The sequence below is a fragment of the Hibiscus syriacus genome, unplaced genomic scaffold (assembly GCF_006381635.1).
Source record: "Hibiscus syriacus cultivar Baekdansim isolate YM2019G1 unplaced genomic scaffold, ASM638163v2 tig00116959_pilon, whole genome shotgun sequence".
NCBI classification, from domain to species: Eukaryota; Viridiplantae; Streptophyta; class Magnoliopsida; order Malvales; family Malvaceae; genus Hibiscus; species Hibiscus syriacus.
Window position 1 is genome coordinate 3,168,929 of NW_024063485.1, and position 11,955 is coordinate 3,180,883.

An 11,955-nucleotide genomic window follows, 5' to 3' on the forward strand; every position below is an offset into this window, starting at 1 on the left:
TCATTTTAAACTTTTACGAGCTTCAATTCATGATTTTGAATTTGATTCGAGCTTGAAAATTTTAAGTTCAAGAGTTTTCAAGTCAAGTCGAACTCTATTTAAGAGTTTTCAAGTCAAGTTCAACTATAATCGAGCACGACTCGTTTACAACCCTAGTAAAAGATGTTCCAACAAATAGTAGGGCTGAGCAACGAAACCGAGAAAACCGAAAAACCGACACGAACCAAGTAAAACGGTTCAGATCGGTTCGGTTTGGCTTTAAACGGTTCGGTTTTCGATTTAGTTTAAAGGCTTCATTTTTTGATTCGGTTCGGTTCGGGTTTTCCATATGGAACCCATTTGTTCCATATTGAACCGAATATGCAATTTTTGTAAAAAAATTATAGTTTCAAGTGATTTTTTTATTGAAAAACCGATAAACCAAACCGAACCGAACTGAAAAACTCAAACCGTTAAAAAAACCGAACCGAACCGAAAAAACCGATTTCAATTTTTTGATTTTTTAACTATTCGGTTTCGGTTTAAATATTGAAAACCCGTTTATTTCGGTTCAGTTCAATTTTTAGTAAAAAACCGAACCGAACCGAATACACCCCTAACAAATAGAGTGATATACACACCACAAGAAATGCCTGTTCTCAAATATACATGCTACTTGTACTTGATTTCCTCCCCCAAAAACTACAACTCAAACAAAGTCAACAGATTTTGGTATCAATCAAATTTTAATATCAGAGATAGATAGAGGGGATTACGATACGACGTCCCGAAGCATCATCGCAGCTTGTAATACACTACCTGATAGTTATGTTCCTCCATGCGTTTTAGCTTAGCTCCGAAGAAACTCCAACCTAGGATGACAATGAGGATCTACTTGAGGAGGATTCGCCCAAAGAGACAGACGCCAGTGAAGAAGCCCAAACGCGAGCGCTCTTCGCACCTTCATGGAAATTCCTTGTTTTGCACAGCCTCAGTTTCGTCCAAACTCTCCTCACGTCGACCGCATGAAGGGCTCGTGCAAACAATTGACTCGTCTCACTGAACATTTCCATGTTCAAGTGCGGGGCGTATGAAACCCAGAAAGCCTTGAGACAAGACATTACTTCAGGGAATATGGATAGAAGTCCTCTAAAACAGAGAAACAGCAAGGCAAATGCTAAGTAAGGTTCCCGTTTTACTATCTCCGTTGGGTTTTCATTCCACAACTGTACCATGTATTTATTGTCGTCTCCTGATACAACTGGTTCGCTTTCAGCAATATATCGAACTGGTTGAAATCCTGAAATGCAGACACTCGTGTTAATGAACTTGGAATTACGTTCAGCTCACAAACTAGGCTTACGTATGAGGAACCACAGTTCTATTATGCTTAATGGTATACAGAATAGCAAATTTTATGATAATATTTTCTGCAGCTAGAGGAGAGCAAATACCTGTTGTTTTCTCATAAAATTGTACAATTGAAGGGAGATCTTTCGAACCATGATATAGTACCCTTGATGTCTGATTCACAATCAAAATTGACGGCAAGCTATGAATTCCATACTTTGAAAATACGCTGTGATAGACACACATCAAAGGTGTTAATTATGAAATTTAGTATTAGATTTTGACGGTAAGAAAAAGGATAGTTTATTTGATCGATAATTATGGATCACGTACTAATAATCAAAGAATTATGTCAAGTTTGAGGATGTTCTTTATATAAGAACTTATTCTGGCACCAGTTATGGATTCGTTATGGATTAGTTCACAAATACCAACACTTAAAGCAGGATAAGTAGCTGCATACCTCGGTGAAGCTGAAGACCATTCAACTTCCAGATGTTCTACCTGAGGAAACATGGAATTGAGAATGCCAAACTTTGGGTACAAACTGCGTGAAAATGGGCACCAGGAAGCATAAAAGAGCACAGAAGTGTAACCATTTCTCTGTTTGGAAGTCAATGCTCGGTCCAGGAAGTTCCCATCCACCTGCAAGGAAATTATAAATATGCATAAAAGATTATAAGGCTTGTCTCCAAGAAACAGCAAGTCGTGCAAAATATTAATCCTCGAGATACAATTAAATGGCACACTGATATGAGCTAATTTACTGGAAAGATGGCATATCCACAAACCATAAATATGATGATTAGAGGATCCTCGGCAAGGAAATTACAATTATTCACTTAATATTTAAAAATACAAGTTGATGCTCAAGACAATGGTATTCTTTAACAAAATCATATAGAATTAAAAGTAGACATTTCCCTTTACGGTAGAACACAAAAGGGTCATGGCTTCAGATGGGGTTGTATTGTATTCCTGGTTTGCTTTTTATATTACTGGCAACATCAACTTCTTTCATTTTCTATATATGTACTGTTAACGGTGAAGTTTTCAATAGTTCAGTTGCAAAAAGAATTAGCTAACTAAAGCATCATAAGCCACATAAGCATACGACCAAGCAATTCACGTCCAACATAATGCTTTGGATGGGTACATAGCACTCAAATGATTAAACATTGGTTGCTTCATATAATAGGGTCAACGTAAGACACTTGGGCGGATATATAATTGCATGGACACTCATTTCAAGGATATTTTTTTATCCTTGATCAGGTAAGGGACGCCCAGTATCTCATGTACAGTCATTTTGGGTACAAATTACAACTTTTTTGGGGCATCATATATATCCTATAAACAGACTCATAAAAGAGACATTGTTTGTTAACTCTTCCACTTTTATGTCTGAAAGGGCCAGAAAGAGGATAGATTATGATTTGAGCTACGGACAAGTGTATATGTGTGTACATCTGTGCACGTGGGTGCATGTATATTCTAAAACTAGCAATTCAAGAACAACGAGTCTATCCCGTGGATTCTTACCATCCTTCGATCTACTTGTACGGTGGCCCTATACACTAACCTAAAGCACAAAGATGACAGTATCTGATGAGAGATCGGGCTATTTAATTGTGTTGTATATTTGGGGTCATTTAAGCCTAGAAGAAAGCTGGAGATCAAAACATCAGAAGATAAAAAGTTTACATTCTCGGACATCTTTCCATATAGATTCTTTTCCAGCCACAATCTAATTAACATAATCCTGCCACCATAGAGCTATAAGCATGTGACTAAAGCAAAAACTATTAATGTCTCTTCAATTAAAGCTATAGAACACACAGACAACATATTTCAGCAATCCGGCTTATTTCCGGCTAATTTGCATAAGCCTTAAATCCTAAAATAGCTACGCAAGATTTTATGCTAGTGAGGGCGAACGAAGGTTTTAAATAACGTTCGCGGTCATGTTTTCGGTCGAGTCATGTTTATCGCGGTTGCGGACTTAACGGATGTCATCGCGGTCACTGCGGGTGTCGCGATCGGTAATTTTTTTAAATTTTGCACAACTTATCTTAAAACATAATAAAAATAATTATAATTATAATGAATCATTTTAATGATTTTTAAAATGTTTTCTAAGCGAATTTGGCATATATATAATATAGTTTAACAAAGAAAACAAAACAAAAACATAAACAATGTAGATTATTTCATTTTTTAGGCTTTTCTAAGTAGGGTATTTATTTAAAATAAAATAGTTCAGAATATTAAAATATAAAATTAAAATGATTAAAATATAATAAAGTAAACATAAAGATCAAAATAAAATAATAACAATGAGTAGATTATAAATAAAAAAAAGTGACCAAAATAAAAGAAAATAAAAATATCACAGCTAATTTCGAAATAAAAAATATAAATGAGTGACTAAAATAAAACTAATGAAACTAGAGCATCATATTCAAAATAATTAAAAAAATGAGGAAGGAGTGACTATTTCATAAAAAGGTGCATAAATGTTAGGGACCTAAGAAGGATTAATTCTAAAACTTCTTAATAAACACTTCAACAAAACAATAATGTAAATTATCATAATTAGACCCTATGATCCAGAATAAAATTCATAATAGTCTAAACTCAATGACCAAAATACAAATATACAGCTAACGTTGGGAGATTTAAATGAAATTAATCCAATAGTAAATTAATATAACCTAAAACAATACCCGTTTACTTCATCTTCTCTATTTCTCTCCCTCTCCATCTCATGAACAACACTCACCACCATGGAGGCTCCAAGCCTCTCGATCGTCGGCCACCGTTATTAACGGTAGATAACAGTAATAGCGTCCCGTTATCAGTGTTATTCACCGTTACCCGTTACCGTTAGATTGTGGACACGATTGATCGATTTTGACGTGAATCACTGTCCACCGATATTTTCCCGAATTTCGATTTTGAACGACGGCGTTACCGCAAAATAACATACGCTATTATGTTTTCATCCCGCTACTTTAAACCTTGGGGCGAAATTATAATATTTTAAGGGGAAAATTTAAAAAAATTTAGGAAAACAAAAACACCCGCCCCCTCGGTCATCCCTGCTCATAGCTATTGTAGCCTTAAAAGACTTCTCTTGCTTTCAAATACAAAATAACGCCATCCCAGTCAAAATGTTCCAGAAGAGAATAAAATAATTCAAAGACCGTAACCAGGACTGACTAATATTAGAAAAATGAATGGCTAGTAAAGTTTGCAATTTTTCATTTCGATCATCCTTATTAAATTATTTTGTTTTTCAACATTCAAATTGAATTTTACAGAAAGAATCCAATACCCTCATAATGCAAATAAACCTTTATTCTGATTCTTCAAAATTTTACAGCCATGAAAATTCCATAGATATACCCTAATCATTCAGGCTAAAAACCCAAAAATATTTCCAGGAAATTTGCCTTATTGAAAGAAAAAGAGGAAAAATCACAAATACCAAGAACCCAAAATAAAAAGCGTGTCAATAAAAGAAACTATATCTCGAGAACCGATTCTCCTAAACCAATTAACAAATCAATCAAAAAAAAATTAAAATGAAATCTCAAACAAAATTAAGCTAAAAAACGCACCTTGAGAGAGGGGATTGGAGAAATCGAAGGAGAGCATTGAAAATGAAGGTTACTAATGAACACATCAGCTTCATGCGATCAAATGGAAGAACCACAAACGCAGCTCATTAAACAAAGAGATATAACATGGAAGAACAAGATAACAGATGGAGAAGAACCCATTTCTGGATTTGATTGATAAAACAAAAACAAGATAAGATTCACAACGAAAACAACAAGAAGAAGAATCAGAAGAGAAAAGGGGGTAAAAATTGAAACCCGGAAATATAAATAAAAAAACAAAGAAATATATAGATTAATTTTGGGAGAAAGGGAGGGAAACCAGGTGGGAATGGGCTAATTTTTTATTTTTTTTGGGAAATGGGGGTAATCTAATCTATTCCGTTCTTTCTTTTTCCTTTGAAGGGCGTAAAAATTGCTCTCCTTCTCGGCAACTACACAGGGCTTTGGAATTTAAAGATTTGAACAGTTTAATTCAAAGCTTTATATATATATATATATATATATGTTATATATTGATTGGTGAGAGTGCGTTGTTGTTGTTGATGATGATGATGATGATGATGATGGGTTGAGATGCGTGCCTCGTGTTCTGTGGGTATATAGTAGTGAGGATTTGCTTAGGTAAACAAAAGCATAGAAAAGTGTTTCGCTTTCTTTTCTTGGCCTTCAAGGCCTTTTTATTTGTTGGTATATATAGATTTTTATAATTTCTTTTAGAAAGATATATATATTTATAAAATAAAATATTTGATATATTATTATAAAAAATATTTTAATAATTAATGTTGATTTGGTAACATATATCTAGTTTACCACGAATCGTAGATAAAAATTGTAATCCCATGATATTTTGACGGTCAATTGACGGTAACTACGATAGTGTATGACTAGGAAGATGATAGAGACTATATCGACGATGGTGGTTGTGATCAGAAAGAGGGTAGCAGCGGGTTAAGGATAGGATTTGTGGATTTTAGGTATTTAGGGGCATTTTTATAATTTAAGAGAAATTAGGGTTTTTTTATAAATATAATTATTTTTAAAAAAAATAAAATTTCAAAATCATCCGATTGTGACACGTGACACCTAATGAGAAAATTAATGTCGTTGACGGTCCATACACCTAAATGAGTAACGTTTGTAATGTTAGGCACCAGGATGGGTCAAAAGATAGTTTATGCACCTATTTGAGAATTTAGGTATAATTTGGGTACTTATTTTGGTATTAAACCTCTCTAATAATCTAAGATAAGTATAGAATAATATATTTTCAAAGATAATTTTTACTCCTTCGTCCCATGAAAACTATCTCTTGTTGACTTTTAAAAACTCAATTTTAAACTTTGACATTGATTATTTTAAATATTTTAAAGAATTAAATTTTATAAAATATATTTGAAAACTATTTGATTGAAGATTTTTAAAATATATATATTTTTATATTTTTATCAATTATAAATTTTAAATAATAATTAGTCAAAATTTAAAAGAAATGACAAAAAAGTCAATAATGAATAGTTTTTATGGGACAAAGAGAGTAACATTTAATATTGAACGTTTATATTTTTGTTATTTATGATATTTGTAGACACCCATTTTTATCCAGGTAAAAAATATATTATGTTATTATTATTATTATTATTATCATTATTAATAATAATAATTTATATTATTTTGCTGCCCTCCATGCAACGTTCCAGTGATAACTTATGCTGAAGGAAATGACTGCTGAGTCAACTCAACATCAGCTGAGGCATGATCTAAATGGCCCCATTTTCAACCCCCAAGTATCTCAACCATTCCACTAAACCCCTGAAAATCTGGCTAGAATCTCTAGCCAATGCAACCTCCCAACAACTTTTTTTTCCTAAATAAATTCAAGTGATCAGGGGGGATTTTATTGGGTTCTGATCCCATGAGAAAAGGGGACGAGGGTAGTTTCGTTCAGGAGGGGAGAAATACAGAGATTACATACAAAAATGGGGGGTCACCTTCGATTCTGAAAAAGGGGGCGATTTGAAGGAGAACAGAGCACGAAATGGTTCCCATGGCTTCCTCTACTCACTGCCTCATTCCGTTTTCTCTTGCATTCCCTGTTATGGTTTCCGGTCAAATTTTGCTCTGTTCCCTGTTATTAAAGACACCGTAACTCTCCAGTATGCCGCCAGGATTTCTCACGCTACTCCTTTGCGACACACTGACCTCGTGGTTGATCTCGGCGGTTCGTTTCGTTGGATGGATTGCGATTCCGGACACGTTTCATCATCAAACCGGTTGATCCCCAGCTGCTCCGTCAACTGCTCGAGAGCAAAGTTCAACGAGCCGGGAAACAAGAGTTGTCTCTTAAACACAAATTGTAATGTGTTTCCCAACAATGGTCGGAGAGCGGTTTCTGAGCATAGCGATCATGGATGGAGGGGGAAGGCAGTGCAGGATGCTCATTAACTTTCCCTTCGGTTTCTTTCGTCTAAGTACTTTGACAAACTAGAAAAGCCATTATTTTGGCTTTATATTGCGTGAAATGAAACAAATCCACGTGAAGGTGGACTTTAGGGTAAACTCTCCCTTTGGTCCTTCATATATTATGGGTAAATCCCATCCTCGGTCCTGTAAGCTGTACCTTTAACATTTTGGTCACCACAATTTATTTTCAGTATTTCTTATTTTGATTTCTAATTTTATGCATATTTTATTTTAGTCACTAATTTATGCTTTATTAGAAAATGGCCTAGGAATTTACGCATGTTTTAATTTAGCCACTGGCATTCTAATTGTTTGTATTTTGATTTTTTTTACTTATTTATTTTTTTCATGTTTTTTAATATTTATTATTATTATTATTATCATACTAACGTTTTTCCTTTCTTCTTTTTTTTCATATTTTTTCTCCTAATGTATATTTTTTTAAATAGTAATTCTAATCGATCAAAGGTAAGCAATTCGAATTGAATATTTTAAATGTTAATTTTAATTTTTTAATTCTTCGCAATTAAGACAACCGAAAAATTAATGTACCGAAAGGGCGGTTCAAGGGTGTTAATCCTTCCTTGATCGTAACCGACTCCCGAACCCGACACGTTTCTCGTACAACGCAGATCAGGTAAGATGGTGTCCGACCCACTTAAATTTGTTTTAAAGTGGTCGATGGCGACTCCAATCCACATTTTCAAGTCAAAGCTCAATTCCGGGGCCCAACCGAAAGACGGTTGCGACAGCTTGGCGACTCCGCTAGGGAATAGGTAAGTGAGTCAGGCCGAAATTAATTTTTGGTTGTCTTTTTATGCGAAAATGTTAAATTTTAATTTATTTATTCGATTCCAATTATTTATCTTTGATTATTTTGTTTCAAATAAATAGTTGTACTGATGTTTTTTAATGATTTCAGATTTTTTTAAAAATTGTCATCTCTAAGCTCTAAACCCGAGCTCCGAACCCGTTTTAAGTGGGGGTGAAAGCGACGCATTCGTGTGAATTTATTCACCGCATATGCCTAGAAAGTAGCCTTCGGGATTCATATACCTTATGTCTTCGTGTGAATTTATTCACCGTGCGGGCATAAGGGAATGTGTCCTCTCGAGTTTAACTTAGTCACACAAGCTTGTAATAGGCTTAGGACTAAGGGTCTGGCAAGCCCAAGGGGGCACCGGCAAGGAGAACTCGAGTACCTTTTTAGAACCTAAACCGGGAGAGTGCAAGGAATTAGAGCTCACCCCAAGACCTCATTCCAAACCCTAGGATGCTTTATTTCCTGCTTTATTTTTTGTTCAAAGCATGCGAACTAGACAAATATGCGGCTAGGATTTGTTTGAAATTAGCATGCGGGATAGAAATCATGTCTGTGTAGGAATATTAAGCATGTTCGGGTAGATTATCATGTGGGGTAGGATTTTTTATTTTTTTATTTTGATTTACCTCACTAACCCCTTTTATTTTTTGTTCTATTTCATTTTGTTTTCATCATTCGCATCATTTAAAACGAGGTGTTGATCCACCAAAAATGTGTTTGTTAAACATGAATAATCTGCATTAATGGACAAAGGGATTATAATACAAAGAGATAAAAAGCTCAGAAGCCCAGCCGTGGTCAAAGAATACTCGGAGGCAAAGGGTGCAGGGGCAAGACGAGGAAAATGTTACTGACCCGGAGAGTCCTTTCGAAAACTGCGAGATCAAGATGGCGAAACCCTAGCTAAGCTGGAGATCATTATTGATAAATTCTAGAAACAAGTCGATAAACTTTGGGTGGAGGGCTCAATGGCACTTTCGTTTGGAACAAGCTTGACATAGAGCGAAAGTCGGCGATGCAGTCCTTCGAGATCTTTTGGGGGCAAGCAGCTCGTTATTTGCACATTTTAGCCAAAAGAGCCGGAACGGTTTGACAGGGTATTCAACCGGTGACAGACGAAGGCAGAAAACTAGTCAACCTATCAGAAGCTGTTCGAGGTTTATGCCTTCAAAATATTTTTGTCTCTTAAGATGTAACACTTTTACCCCAATAAGGATTATTTATAATAATATGTACATTTTTTGGATCAATGCCTCGAACATTTCATGCATCATGCATTCAGACATATTGTGCATTTTGTTATTTTTCTTTACATTCCCATTATTTTTCCTTTTTTTACATTCACATGTCTAATCAAAAATGAGAACATTTTGATCCTATGACATATAAGGAGCTTTACCAACAGTTGTTTGACGTACACGTGGTGTCACCATATCCAGAGAAATCCATGAAGCCCCGTACCCAAGGTAGTATGATGAGAATGCTCATTGCGAAAATCATAGCGGAGTCCCAGGGCTCACTATCGAGAATTACTCCACAATCAAGAGAATCATACATAAAATACGTAACAAGAATCGGATCGACTTCAACAACTTGGGGGCATCCAAGTGAGGAAGACCATTTCATCATTTGAGACATTTTGTTTGAATTTAATTTTTCATTTTTTTCTCAAGTTTTTGTAAGGACTTTTAAATAAATTTATGTTACTTTAAAGATGTTAAACAATGAATCACATTTGCAAACTTGCAATTCTTTGAATATCATCTGAATTAAGAAACTCTGAAATGGTTCAAAGTTACATATCTTTGACGAAGTAACATGATTTAAAACACGGAATTTGACTTTACCCAGAATATACACTCAAACACCGTACCCTGCTCTTGTAATTAACCAATATAACATTTTCCTTTCATAAGGTGCGGACAACATGGGGCATCCTTTTGCATATGACATTATTATACTTTTTATTTAAGACGTTCAGTGATGATAATGATCTTCATAGATGGAATAGTCGAGTAAGTGAATCTAGTTTAGGTCAGTTGCTTGAAAATTGAACTCTAAAGATAAAAATTTTTTACTTTCAACAAACACCTAGACTATAACAGGTTCTTCTTGATAATCTTAAGAAATTAAATCCGTAAAACTGAGCTATTCCACTAAGGCAATTGGTTACAGAGGAAACTCGAAAGCCCTGGCTTTATGAATAGATTGTATTCAACCCATGACATTGCTCAGACACTTGGCAATTCGGTGTTTGCTCCACTGCTTTTGTCAGGCCGAAGACTTTGTGATGAGATGAACCCTTCAGTTAAACCTGATAAAAGTGATTATAATGTTAAGCTGTCCCTCTAAAGTAATTGGTTAAACGCCCCGAATTTATGGATTCAGCTAGCCAGACAATGGAAAATTAAATCAAATTTATCTGAGCAAGAAATTTTTGGTAATGTTGGACTAAGGGAGTTAATGAACACCTGTTATAGTCGACTACACACGAGCACTCAAGAATTTCATTTTTAGACCGATGTTTTTCGCACTGCCTTTGTTGGAGGAGCCTACAAAGCTTGAACAAATGGAAGATTTCAGAGGACCGAAATAAAATGTCTAGTAATTGGTCATTCTAGTTGCGTCATTATGTCCGCACCCAAATGAAATGCCAAAGCATATTTCGATATTTAAAAAAATGACATTTTGGGTTACCAAAACCTTAGAAAGGAGGCTAACCTAAAGCCAACTCATCTATTTGAACATTTGTCAAAGATTTGTAACTCTGAAAGCATTAAAAGAGCTCTTAATTCCTTTGATATTTTTTGAACTCACATTTACAATTTGATTCAATTGCGAACAATATTTTACAACATTTTTATCATGTCTCTCTCCTAAAACAAGAAAAAGGAGAAAAACATTTTCAAGCAGAACAGTCTCATATATGAAAGGTATGTAAAGCCAAAGCCCGGGAAGCAAATGGGGCACGATCCATTCCAAGGACCTGATTGACAGCCAAAGCACGAGACTCCATCCAGAAGATAACACATAATTCATTCATATTGCATGCATCTTAAACATACTTAGGTGCATCACATTCATCATTTTAGCATACACGTTTTTACAGCTTTTAGAGTTAAGTTTTGACTTCAGGATGAAGGATACTCGATTCTCAAGCGCCTTCAAAGAAGGATGGTGGTTGATTAACTCGGCAGTAAGAAGCTACACCTCAACCGACTTGACATCTTAGAACCAATTTCAGATAGGTTCGAGAACCAGTTCAAAACAAATCCAGTTTGACACAAACTCAACCATGAGCAGTATGTTTCCAGTTAACACTTTCAAGCCAAATTTCAATTCCACGACGAAAGATATCTGGCTCACAAAATTTTGCGAAAGGGGCCATTATTCATTTAAAGGATATTTACAACACAACTTAAGTCAAGAAAAGTTATCTGTCAACAAATAACTTTCTAATTTCATTCAGAGTCTATTTCAATTTCGCAGCGAAGAAAATTGGACTCCAGACAACGCAAGTTCAACTTCACGACGAAGGGACCGCTGGTTGTTAATAAACAATTTTCCAATACTAGAGCCAATTTCAACTTCACAGCGAAGATAGTGGACTCCAGACAACACAAGTTCAACTTCACGACGAAGGGACCGCTGGTTGTCAATAAAAACTTCCCAATTTCAGAGTCAATTTCAACTTCACAGCGAAGGATATTGGAC

At 35.1% G+C, this 11,955-nt stretch overlaps 1 pseudogene; it reads right to left on the minus strand.

The window, feature by feature from the left end:
• Positions 1 to 573: 573 nt before the first annotated feature.
• On the minus strand, positions 574 to 5,129 carry LOC120189747 (annotated as a pseudogene).
• Positions 5,130 to 11,955: the final 6,826 nt, after the last annotated feature.